Consider the following 12008-nt stretch of genomic DNA (forward strand, 5'->3'; position numbering starts at 1 on the left):
GTCCCTCCTGGGTACATCCGGCGCCATTTTGACACAAAACACACTTTTGTCATAGCCATGGCTTGTTGGCGCCTTCTGTAGGAGGCTGGCCTGGCTTATAGTTGGTACCTTGTGGTACTTACACCCTGTGCCAGGTCCAGTTATCCCTCATTAGTAGAATAGAGGTGTTTCTAGCAGCTTAGGCTGATAGAAGGTAGCTATGGCAAAGCAGCTTAGGCTGAACTAGGAGACATGCACAGCTCCTACTATACCACTTATATCATAAGATAACACAATATCACAAGAAAACACAACACTCAGAGTTACTAAAAATAAAGGTACTTTATTTTAGTGGCAATATGCCAAAAGTATCTCAGAGGATACCCTCACTTAGGAGGTAAGTAATATACACAAATTATATGTACACAAACCCAAAACAGGTAAGTAACAGTAAGAAAAGTAGTGCAAACAATGTAGAATCACAATAGAATGCAATAGGTAGACATAGGCCTAGGGGCAACACAATCCATATACTCCAAAAGTGGAATGCGAATCACGAATGGACCCCAGACCTATGGGAAGTTGTAGAGGGTCACTGGGACTGTAAGAAAACAGTAGGGGTGTCCAAGATACCCCACCCCAAGACCCTGAAAAGTAGGAGTAAAGTTACCCTACTACCCCAGAAGGACAGAAAAGTTGTGATAGGGAATTCTGCAAGACCCACAAGCAGCAGCAAAACACTGAAGACTGATTCCTGGACCTGAGGAACTGTAAAGGAAGGGGACCAATTCCAAGAGTCACACAAGTGTCCAGGGGGCAGGTGCCCAGAAAACCCCTGATGAAGGTGCAAAAGGGCTGCCTCCGGGTGGAAGAAGCCAAAGATTCTGCAACAACAAAAAGGGCTAGGAACTTCTCCTTTGGATGGAAGATGTCCCACAGTGTGCTGGAGGTTGAGGATTGTGGGTGCTGCTGAGGACCAGGACGAACCAGGATGTCGCACCTTGGAGGAGGAGACAGAGGGGGTGCTCAGCAACTCAGAGAGCCCCCGCAGAAGCAGGCAGCACCCGCAGAAGTACCAGAGCAGGCACTTAGAAGATCTGAGGACAGCGATCGACTCAGAGTCACAAAGGAGGGTCCCACAACGTCGGAGTCCAACTCAGCAAGTTGGGCAATGCAGGGCGGAGTGCTGGGGACCCAGGCTAGGCTGTGCACAGAGGAATCCTTGGAAAAGTGCACAGAAGCCAGTGCAGCTGCAGATCACGCAGTACACAGGATTACTGTCTGGCGTGGTGAGGCAAGGACTTATCTCCACCAAATTTGGACAGAAGGGCCACTGGACTGTGGGAGACCCTTGGACCCAGCTCCTGTGTTCCAGGGACCACGCTCGTGAGGATGAGAGGGGACCCAGAGGACCAGTGATGCAGACGTTTGGTGCCTGCGTTAGCAGGGGGAAGACTCCGTCAACCCACAGGAGATTTCTTTGGGATTTCCAGTGCAGGGTGAGGGCAGACAGCCCTCAGAGCATGCACCACCAGGAAACAGTCGAGAAAGCCGGCAGGATGAGGCGCTACAATGTTGCTGGTAGTCATCTTGCTACTTTGTTGCGGTTTTGCAGGTGTCCTGGAGCAGTCAGCGGTTGATCCTTGGCAGAAGTCGAAGAGGGAAGTGCAGAGGAACTCTGGTGAGCTCTTGCATTCGTTATCTGAGGAATAGCCCAGATGAGAGACCCTAAATAGCCAGAAAAGGAGGTTTGGCTACTAAGAAAGGAGGCTTGGCTACTGAAAGAGGTAAGCACCTATCAGGAGGGGTCTCTGACGTCACCTGCTGGCACTGGCCAGTCAGAGCAGTCCATTGTGCCCCAACACCTCTGAATCCAAGAAGGCAGAGGTCTGGGACACACTGGAGGAGCTCTGGGCACCTCACCTGGGAGGTACTGGTCAGGGGAGTGGTCACTCCCCTTTCCTTTGTCCAGTTTCGCGCCAGAGCAGGGCTGGGGGATCCCTGAACTGGTGTAGACTGGCTTATGCAGAGATGGGCACCATCTGTGCCCATCAAAGCATTTCCAGAGGCTGGGGGAGGCTACTCCTCCCCAGCCCTTCACACCTATTTCCAAAGGGAGAGGGTGTAATGCCCTCTCTCAGAGAAAATCTTTTGTTCTGCCTTCCTGGGACTGGGCTGCCCAGACCCCAGGGGGGCAGAAACCTGTCTGGGGGGTTGGCAGCAGCAGCAGCTGCAGTGGAAACCCCGGAAAGGCAGTTTGACAGTACCCGGGTTCTGTGCTAGAGACCCGGGGATGCATGGATTTGTCCCCCAAATACCAGAATGGTATTGGGGTGACAATTCCATGATCCTAGACATGTTACATGACCCTGTTCGGAGTTACCATTGTGATGCTAAACATAGGTAGTGACATATGTGTAGTGCACGCGTGAATTGGTGTCCCCGCACTCACAAAGTCCAGGGAATTTGCCCACACACCAAGTAAGGGTTAGACATATAGGTGACTTATAAGTTACTTATGTGCAGTGAAAAATGGCTGTGAAATAACGTGGACGTTATTTCACTCAGGCTGCACTGGCAGGCTTGTGTAAGAATTGTCTGAGTTCCCTATGGGTGGCAAAAGAAATGCTGAAGCCCATAGGGATCTCCTGGAACCCCAATACGCTGGGTACCTAGGTACCATATACAAGGGAATTATAAGGGTGTTCCAGTGTGCCAATGAGAATTGGTAAAATTAGTCACTAGCCTGCAGTGACAATTTTAGAAAGCAGAGAAAGCATAAAGACTGAGGTTCTGATTAGCAGAGCCTCAGTGATACAGTTAGGCAACACACAGGTAACACATACAGGGCATACATTATGAGCACTGGGGTGACACAGGCAAAAACAAACATACATACAGTGAAAATGGGGCTAACATGCCAGGCAAGATGGTACTTTCCTACACCTTCAAACACGAAATCTCGTCTGCAACGATCTTCACGCCGTGGGACATCTTGTAGTGTGTCCTAAGGAAACGTGCAGTGCTTTACTACTGCTTTTCTGGGCTCTGGGTTGGGTAATTTACTTACCTTTACTGTATTCTTACTCTCCCAGCGATTCTGCACACACTACACTTGTCTAGGAGGGAATTTGTGATTCACATTTCACTTTCTTAGTATATGGTTTGTGTCGCCCCTAGACCCATTTTCTTCCTTTGCATTCTATAGCATTTCCTATTGTTTGCATTGTTCTATGGCTATTTAATTGCCTAATTTTGGTGTCTAGTGTGTATATTGTGTATAATACTTACCTCTAGAAGGAGTATTGCCTCCAAGATATTTTTGGTACTGTGTCACCCAAATAAATACCTTTATTTTTTGTAACACTGAGTATTGTCTTTACTTGTGTATAAGTACTGTGTAACTGTAAGTGGTATTGCATGATCTTTGCATGTCTCCTACTTCAGCCTAAGCTGCTCTGCTATAGCTACCTCTATCAGCCTAAGCTGCTAGAAACTCCTCTTCTACACTAATAAGGGATAACTGGACCTGGTGTGAGGTGTAAGTACCCAAGGTACCCACTACAAACCAGGCCAGCCTCCTACACATAGAGTCACGCATTTTGGCCACCAGGGAGCTAAGCATTGACTCCCAGTTATCTGGTTCACATTTTGCAATTCAGCCACAGGATGGGTTTATCTCTTTCTCGCCCCCTCTCGCTCTCTCTCTCCCGCTGTCTCTCTCTCCCTCTCTCTGTCGCTTGCTCTCTCTCTGTCTGTCTTTCTCCCTCGCTCTTTCTTATCTCTCTCTTTCTGTCTCGCTCTCTCTCCTCTCTCTCTTACTCTCTATCTCTTTCTCTCCTCTCTCACTTTCTCTCTCTCACTGTCGCTCTCTATCTCTCCTCTCTCTCTCTCTCCTCTCTCTCTCTGTCTCTCTCTCCCTCTCCATGTCTCTTGCTCTCTCTCCTCTCGCTCTCTCTCTCTCTAGATCTCTCTTTTTCTCCTCTCTCTCACTCTCTCTCCCTGTCGCTCTCTCTCTCTCTACTCTCTCTCTGTCTCTATCTGTCTTTCTCTGTCTCTCTCTCTCTGTCTCTTTCTCCCTCTCTCTCCCGTTTACATTAAAGTCACTGTTTCGTTCTTTGCTCACCGCGAGAAAAACCGACACAAAGACAGCAGACCCGAGCCAGGGCCCCTGGTCCCAACTACCAAGCCAAGGATGATGAGTGAGAGGAAGGCGGTCTGTGGTGGTCTGTGCACTGTTCACTATTTACATCGAGTTACAGGAAGGCGGTCTGTGGTGGTCTGTGCATGTTTACATTGAGTGAGAGGAAGGCGGTCTGTGGTGGTCTGTGCACTGTTCACTATTTACATCGAGTGACAGGAAGGCGGTCTGTGGTGGTCTGTGCACAGTTCACTATTTACATCGAGTGACAGGAAGGCGGTCTGTGGTGGTCTGTGCACAGTTCACTATTTACATCGAGTGACAGGAAGGCGGTCTGTGGTGGTCTGTGCACTGTTCACTATTTACATCGAGTGACAGGAAGGCGGCCTGTGGTGGTCTGTGCACTGTTCACTATTTACATTGAGTGAGAGGAAGGCGGCCTCTGGTGGTCTGTGCACTGTTCACTATTTACATCGAGTGACAGGAAGGCGGTCTGTGGTGGTCTGTGCACTGTTCACTATTTACATCGAGTGAGAGGAAGGCGGTCTGTGGTGGTTTGTGCACTGTTCACTATTTACATCGAGTGACAGGAAGGCGGTCTGTGGTGGTCTGTGCACTGTTCACTATTTACATCGAGTGAGAGGAAGGCGGTCTGTGGTGGTTTGTGCACTGTTCACTATTTACATCGAGTGACAGGAAGGCGGTCTGTGGTGGTCTGTGCACTGTTCACTATTTACATCGAGTGACAGGAAGGCGGTCTGTGGTGGTCTGTGCACTGTTCACTATTTACATCGAGTGAGAGGAAGGCGGCCTGTGGTGGTCTGTGCACTGTTCACTATTTACATTGAGTGTGAGGAAGGCGGTCTGTGGTGGTCTGTGCACTGTTCACTATTTACATCGAGTGACAGGAAGGCGGTCTGTGGTGGTCTGTGCACTGTTCACTATTTACATCGAGTGAGAGGAAGGCGGCCTGTGGTGGTCTGTGCACTGTTCACTGTTTACGTTGAGTGAGAGGAAGGCGGTCTGTGGTGGTCTGTGCACTGTTCACTATTTACATCGAGTGACAGGAAGGCGGTCTGTGGTGGTCTGTGCACAGTTCACTATTTACATCGAGTGACAGGAAGGCGGTCTGTGGTGGTCTGTGCACAGTTCACTATTTACATCGAGTGACAGGAAGGCGGTCTGTGGTGGTCTGTGCACTGTTCACTATTTACATCGAGTGAGAGGAAGGCGGCCTCTGGTGGTCTGTGCACTGTTCACTATTTACATTGAGTGAGAGGAAGGCGGCCTCTGGTGGTCTGTGCACTGTTCACTATTTACATCGAGTGACAGGAAGGCGGTCTGTGGTGGTCTGTGCACTGTTCACTATTTACATCGAGTGAGAGGAAGGCGGTCTGTGGTGGTTTGTGCACTGTTCACTATTTACATCGAGTGACAGGAAGGCGGTCTGTGGTGGTCTGTGCACTGTTCACTATTTACATCGAGTGACAGGAAGGCGGTCTGTGGTGGTTTGTGCACTGTTCACTATTTACATCGAGTGACAGGAAGGCGGTCTGTGGTGGTCTGTGCACTGTTCACTATTTACATCGAGTGACAGGAAGGCGGTCTGTGGTGGTCTGTGCACTGTTCACTATTTACATCGAGTGAGAGGAAGGCGGCCTGTGGTGGTCTGTGCACTGTTCACTATTTACATTGAGTGTGAGGAAGGCGGTCTGTGGTGGTCTGTGCACTGTTCACTATTTACATCGAGTGAGAGGAAGGCGGCCTCTGGTGGTCTGTGCACTGTTCACTATTTACATTGAGTGAGAGGAAGGCGGCCTCTGGTGGTCTGTGCACTGTTCACTATTTACATCGAGTGAGAGGAAGGCGGTCTGTGGTGGTTTGTGCACTGTTCACTATTTACATCGAGTGACAGGAAGGCGGTCTGTGGTGGTCTGTGCACTGTTCACTATTTACATCGAGTGACAGGAAGGCGGTCTGTGGTGGTTTGTGCACTGTTCACTATTTACATCGAGTGACAGGAAGGCGGTCTGTGGTGGTCTGTGCACTGTTCACTATTTACATTGAGTGAGTGACAGGAAGGCGGTCTGTGGTGGTCTGTGCACTGTTCACTATTTACATTGAGTGAGAGGAAGGTGGTCTGTGGTGGTCTGTGCACTGGTCTGCAGAGGTCTGTGCACTGTTCGCTGTTTACATTGATTACATTGAGTGAGAGGAAGGCACTCTGCGGTGGTCTGTGCACTGTTCACTATTTACATTGAGTGAGAGGAAGGCGGCCTGTGGTGGTCTGTGCACTGTTCACTATTTACATCGAGTGACAGGAAGGCGGTCTGTGGTGGTCTGTGCACTGTTCACTATTTACATCGAGTGACAGGAAGGTGGTCTGTGGTGGTCTGTGCACTGTTCACTATTTACATCGAGTGACAGGAAGGCGGTCTGTGGTGGTCTGTGCACTGTTCACTATTTACATCGAGTGAGAGGAAGGCGGTCTATGGTGGTATGTGCACTGTTCACTATTTACATCGAGTGACAGAAAGGCGGTCTGTGGTGGTCTGTGCACTGTTCACTATTTACATTGAGTGAGAGGAAGGCGTCTGTGGTGGTCTGTGCACTGGTCTGCGGCGGTCTGTGCACTGTTCGCTGTTTACATTGATTACATTGAGTGAGAGGAAGGCGCTCTGCGGTGGTCTGCGCACTATTCATTGTTTACATTGAGTGAGAGGAAGGCGGTCTGTGGTGGTCTGTGCACTGTTCACTGTTTACATTGAGTGAGAGGAAGGTGGTCTGTGGTGTCCTGTGCACACTGTTCACTGTTTACATTGAGTGAGAGGAAGGCGGTCTGTGGTGGTCTGTGCACTGTTCACTATTTACATCGAGTGACAGGAAGGCGGTCTGTGGTGGTCTGTGCACTGTTCACTGGTCTGTGCACTGTTCACTGTTTACATCGAGTGACAGGAAGGCGGTCTGTGGTGGTCTGTGCACTGTTCACTGTTCACATTGAGTGAGAGGAAGGCGGTCTGTTGTGGTCTGTGCACTGTTCGCCGTTTACATTGAGTGAGAGGAAGGTGGTCTGTGGTGGTCTGTGCATTGTTCACTGTTGACATTGAGTGAGAGGAAGGCGGTCTGTGGTGGTCTGTGCACTGTTTACATTGAGTGAGAGGAAGGCGGTCTGTGGTGGTCTAAAGACTTCAGCTTCGGGGGTGACTGACTCACAGATCACGAGGGGAGACATCACTCAGTCCTCTCCTGGTGCCAGCCTCATGGACTGATGTTCTCTCCCTCCACACTGTGGCCACAGCCAGAGATGTGCAGATGGCACTGGGTGGAATGTGCTGTGACCACAGCCAGGGATGTGCAGATGGCCCTGGGTGGAATGTGCTATGGCCACTGCCAGGGATGTGCAGATGGCCCTGGGTGGAATGTGCTGTGGCCACTGCCAGAGATCTGCAGATGGCACTGGGTGGAAAGTGCTGTGACCACAGCCAGAGATGTGCAGCTGGCACTGGGTGGAATGTGCTGTGACCAAAGCCAGAGATGTGCAAATGGCACTGGGTGGAATGTGCTGTGTGTGGCCACAGCCAGAGATGTGCAGCTGGCACTGGGTAGAATGTGCTGTTACCACTGCCAGAGATGTGCAGATGGCACTAGGTGGAATGTGCTGATGCTGCAGGAGGTTCCTGTGTGAGTGTCCCCAGGTGGTTTGTGGTGTTTAATAGAGGTAAAGACTTCACCTTTGGGGGTGACTGACAGATCACAAGGGTGGGAGGTACCACTCAACCCTCTCCTGGTGCCAGCCTCAGCGTTTGATGTTCTTTTCCTCCACACTGAGGCTGCAGGAGGTTCCTGTGTGATTGTCATCAGGAGGTCTGTGGTGTTTATTTCCTCGTGTTCTGGTTGAATATCTTTGCAGAAGCCATATCCGGATATTTCTATCTCACTGGAGGATCGTGTTCTCTGAATGTGGGCTCCTGGGACCAGACACAGCAGCGTGAGCCTTTCACCACAGAGGGCGAGAGGGTTGGGGGGGGAGGGGGGGAGGGGGGGTGGAGGGAGTGAGGGAGGGAGCTTGAGAAGGTGCAAGGGTTTGAGTCATTCACAGAGGTGTTATTGAATATGTTTGTTGTATTAAAACGAGGCTCTGGTTTGGTTCTATGAAAGATTGGTCGTTGAATGCTGTTCTCTTTAAGCAAATTAAGTAGAATTAATGCTCGCTACATCCTTCAAACTGTTATGAAAGCTTCTACAAATTTAAACTGGATATTCTAGATGTCCACTGATTTAACAACTGCTTCTTTAAAGAGAAGGTGATTTTCAAAACAAGCATTGGCAAAGTCAATAGGTCTGAGTTAACCGGAACAATGCAAGGAGACACAACCAAGCAGAAATGATGTTTTCATAAAATAGCTCATTAAAGCCGAAATTATTTTCTCTGCCAGTTCCCAGTGTTGGCGGAGCTGCTATCCCTATTTGTGGTGGTATTTGTATTGGTAGTAAAGTGATACTGGCATTGCTGTGGTGCTGGGAATGTTACTATGGTTTCGGCAGTGGTGGTATTAGCAGTGTGTGGTACAGGTCACGTGTTCTATTGATGGTGGTATTAGGGAAAGTGCTGATGGTATACTATTGGTGTAAGAACTGTGGTGGTGGTGATGATAGTGTTGTTGGGGTGGTATTAATAGAGGCAGTGTTGTTGTGGTGGTATTGGTGGAGGCAGTGTTGTTGGGGTGGTATTGGTGGAGGCAGTGTTGATGGTGTGGTATTGGTGGATGCCGTGTTTTTGGAGGGAGTTTTTGGGTGGTATTGGTGGAGGCAGTGTTGATGGTGTGGTATTGGTGGAGGCAGTGTTTTTGGAGGGAGTGTTTTTGGGTGGTATTGGTGGAGGCAGTGTTTTTGGGTGGTATTGGTGGAGGCAGTGTTGGGGTGGTATTGGTGGAGGCAGTGTTGTTGGAGTGGTATTGGTGAAGAGAGTGTTGATGGTGTGGTATTGTTGGAGGCAGTGGTTTTGGGTGGTATTGGTGGAGGCAGTGTTGATGGTGTGGTATTGGTGGAGGCAGTGTTGGGGTGGTATTGGTGGAGGCAGTGTTGAAGGTGTGGTATTGGTGGAGGCAGTGTTGTTGGGGTGGTATTGATCGAGGCGGTGTTGATGCTGTGGTATTGGTGGAGGCCATGTTTTTGGGTGGTATTGGTGGAGGCAGTGTTGTTGAGGTGGTATTGATGGTGGCTGTTTTTTTGGGAGTGGTATTGGTGGAGGCAGTGGTATTGGTGGTGGTATTGGTGAAGGCAGTGTTTTTGCTGTGGTATTGGTGGAGACTGAGTGGTTGGGGTGGTATTGGTGGAGGCAGTGGTGTTGCTGTGGTATTGGTGGAGGCAGTGTTGTTGGGGTGGGATTGGTGAAGGCAGTATTGTTGGTGTGGTATTGGTGGAGGCCATGTTTTTTGGTTGGTATTGGTAGAGGCAGTGTTGTTGTGGTGGTATTGGTGGAGGCAGTGTTGTTGGGGTGGTATTGGTGGAGGCAGTGTTGTTATGGTGGTATTGGTGGAGGCTGTGTTTTTGGTTGGTATTGGTAGGGGCAGTGTTGTTGGGGTGGTATTGGTGGAGGCAGTGTTGTTGTCGTGGTATTGGTAGAGGCAGTGTTGTTGGGGTGGTATTGGTGGAGGCAGTGTTGTTGTGGTGGTATTAGTGGAGGCTGTGTTTTTGGTTGGTATTGGTGGGGGCAGTGTTGTTGTGGTGGTATTGGTGGAGGCTGTGTTTTTGGTTGGTATTGGTGGTGGCAGTGTTGTTGGGGTGGTATTGGTGGAGGCAGTTTTGTTGGGGTGGTACTGGTGGAGGCAGTGTTGTTGTCGTGGTATTGGTAGAGGCAGTGTTGTTGGGGTGGTATTGGTGGAGGCAGTGTTGTTGTGGTGGTATTAGTGGAGGCAGTGTTTTTGGATGGTATTGGTGGGGGCAGTGTTGTTGGGGTGGTACTGGTGGAGGCAGTGTTGTTGGTGGTATTGGTGGAGACAGTATTGTTGGTGTGGTATTGGTGAAGGCCATGCTTTTTGGTTGGTACTGGTGGAGGCAGTGTTGTTGTTGTGGTATTGGTAGAGACAGTGTTGTTGGGGTGGTATTGGTGGAGGCAGTGTTGTTGTGGTGGTATTGGTGGAGGCCGTGTTGGTGGTGGTATTGGTGGGGGCAGTGTTGATGGTGTGTATTGGTGGAGGCAGTTTAGTTGGGGTGGTACTGGTGGAGGCAGTGTTGTTGGGGTGGTATTGGTGGAGGCCCTGTTGGTGGTGGTATTGGTGGAGACAGTGTTGGTGGTATTGCTGGAGGCAGTTTAGTTGGGGTGGTACCGGTGGAGGCAGTGTTGTTGGGGTGGTATTGGTGGAGGCAGTGTTGTTGGGGTGGTATTGGTGGAGGCAGTTTAGATCGGGTGGTATTGGTGGAGGCCCTGTTGGTGGTGGTATTGGTGGAGACAGTGTTGGTGGTATTGGTGGAGGAAGTCTTGTTGGTGTGGTATTGGTGGAGGCCATGTTTTTTGGGTGGTATTGGTGGAGGCAGTGTTGTTGTGGTGGTATTGGTGGAGGCAGTGGTGGAGGCAGTGATGTTGTCGTGGTATTGGTAGAGGCAGTGTTGTTGTGGTGGTATTGGTGGAGGCTGTGTTTTTGGTTGGTACTGGTGGAGGCAGTGTTGTTGGGGTGGGATTGGTAAAGGCAGTATTGTTGGTGTGATATTGGTGGAGGCTATGTTTTTTGGGTGGTATTGGTGGAGGCAGTGTTGTTGTGGTGGTATTGGTGGAGGCAGTGGTGGAGGCAGTGTTGTTGTGGTGGCATTGGTGGAGGCTGTGTTTTTGGTTTGTATTGGTGGAGGCAGTGTTGATGGTGTGTATTTGGTGGAGGCAGTGTTGATGGTGTGGTATTGGTGGAGGCAGTGTTGTTGGGGTGGTATTGGCGGAGGCAGTTTTGTTGGGGTGGTACTGGTGGAGGCAGTGTTGTTGGGGTGGTATTGGTGGAAGCTGTGTTGGTGGTGGTATTGGTGGAGACAGTGTTGGTGGTGGTGGTATTGGTGGAGGAAGTCTTGCTGGTGTGGTATTGGGGATGTTTATGTGTTTTATAAAGCTCTTCTATGACCCACTTGGGTATCAAGGCGCTGAAAACCGATCATAAACAAACCTGCTGCTGGTATTTGGACAGCCAGGCCCTCAGCCTTCTCCTGAAGCTCTGATGGTCCAACTCTCCTCTGAGGGCATCGGAGAGCACATTCCACCTCTGAGCAGCAAATACTGAAAAGGCTCAGCTCCACCTGTCTTACGAAGAACTTTAGGAACTATTAGGTTCATCTTGGAGGGGATCTCAGTGTTCATGTGGGAGGAACACAGTGTGATATTGTCATTTAAAGAAAAAATAGTCATTTTTACAATCAATTGGCGGTCAGACTGCAGCAATGAACACCGGTGAAAATACAAGCACATTAACATCCTGTCTGTCATTGCATTTATACCAATGTGAACACGATGCCTCAAAAAGACTACATGCCAATAAAACATATACAAATAAATAATTATTTTATGGCAGAACACCACAAATACATCCTAATGTGAAACTGGCATTTGTTTTATCCATACTTGGCATTAGCTCATCAGTGTAATGCAAATAACACATTTTAAAAAACACCAACACAATTTTTACAAACAGTAAAAAACAAACATTGACTATAGTAATAAGCAAATTCTGATAAACTTACTGAAATAAAACCTTGGAGTGATTTATGTAAATCGTGAGTATACTGTAGTATATATGTATATATATCACCCAGTGTCGGTCGCCCCTGGGTAGCTATAGTTAGCATTAGGGGTTGGCACAATATTCCCTTCCTCTGGTGGAATTGGCAGAAGTTTGGCGACTCCACATTA

This window comes from Pleurodeles waltl, unplaced genomic scaffold, assembly GCF_031143425.1.
Source record: "Pleurodeles waltl isolate 20211129_DDA unplaced genomic scaffold, aPleWal1.hap1.20221129 scaffold_58, whole genome shotgun sequence".
Lineage (NCBI taxonomy): Eukaryota > Metazoa > Chordata > Amphibia > Caudata > Salamandridae > Pleurodeles > Pleurodeles waltl.